Source organism: Frankliniella occidentalis, unplaced genomic scaffold (assembly GCF_000697945.3).
Source record: "Frankliniella occidentalis isolate FOCC.00 unplaced genomic scaffold, Focc_3.1 Scaffold1, whole genome shotgun sequence".
Classification (NCBI taxonomy): domain Eukaryota; kingdom Metazoa; phylum Arthropoda; class Insecta; order Thysanoptera; family Thripidae; genus Frankliniella; species Frankliniella occidentalis.
The window spans coordinates 3657653-3658409 of record NW_026267131.1 but is presented as its reverse complement, the minus strand read 5'-3'; the positions used below and the strand labels follow the sequence as shown (position 1 = coordinate 3658409).

General features: G+C 63.5%; 1 long non-coding RNA gene across 1 annotated transcript in view; it reads left to right on the top strand.

Moving 5' to 3' along the window:
- Positions 1 to 757, top strand: part of LOC127752378 (uncharacterized) — a 346254-nt gene that overhangs the window by 174346 nt on the left and 171151 nt on the right. The gene's annotated exons all lie outside the window — the stretch shown is intronic.

The window sequence follows — 757 nt, the reverse complement described above, 5'->3', positions numbered from 1 at the left end:
GTTGGGGGAGACGATGGGTGAGAAGGGATGGAAAGAGGGGAGGGAGTCTCTGGGGCCCAAGTCAGTGTAGTGCAGTTTCGTGTACACATTAGTCTTGATTTCGCGCGGCCGAGGCCGAGACAGCTTCACCGCGTGGCCGAGCCGAACCAAGCCGAGCCCGGCCCAGCCGAGCCGAGCCGAGCCGAATCTAGATACCGTGGCGCAAAAAGAAGGGGGGGGGGGAGGAGGAGGAGTCGCGTCGCGGTCACGGGCGGAGCGGGAGAGGCTCGCAAAAAACAAGGCAATAAGGCACACATGAGCGCGCAGGTGGGGCGCGCAGGTGGGGCGCGCAGCAAGAGCTGAACAACACGACAAGGTGGAGGTGAAGCACACCCCACGAGGTCCACGCCGCCGCCGGGGCGCCCTTCCAGGTGCCGCCGAGAGAGGGGTGACCTCATCCAGGTGTGCTGCGGTGGGCCGCGAGCTGGGAAGGGGCCGCGGAGGGCCGCACTCGGCGCTCCGGGCGATGAGGCTCTAATGGGGGAGCAGCGACTCGAGCGGCGAGCACCTGGGCGGACAGCCCCCTGACAGACAGACAGACAGACAGACAGACGGACGGACGGACAGACAGACAGACAGACAGACAGACAGACAGACAGACAGACAGACAGACAGACAGACAGACAGACATCGCAGACAGACAGACAGACAGACAGACAGACAGACAGACAGACAGACAGACAGACAGACAGACAGACAGACAGACAGACAGACAGAC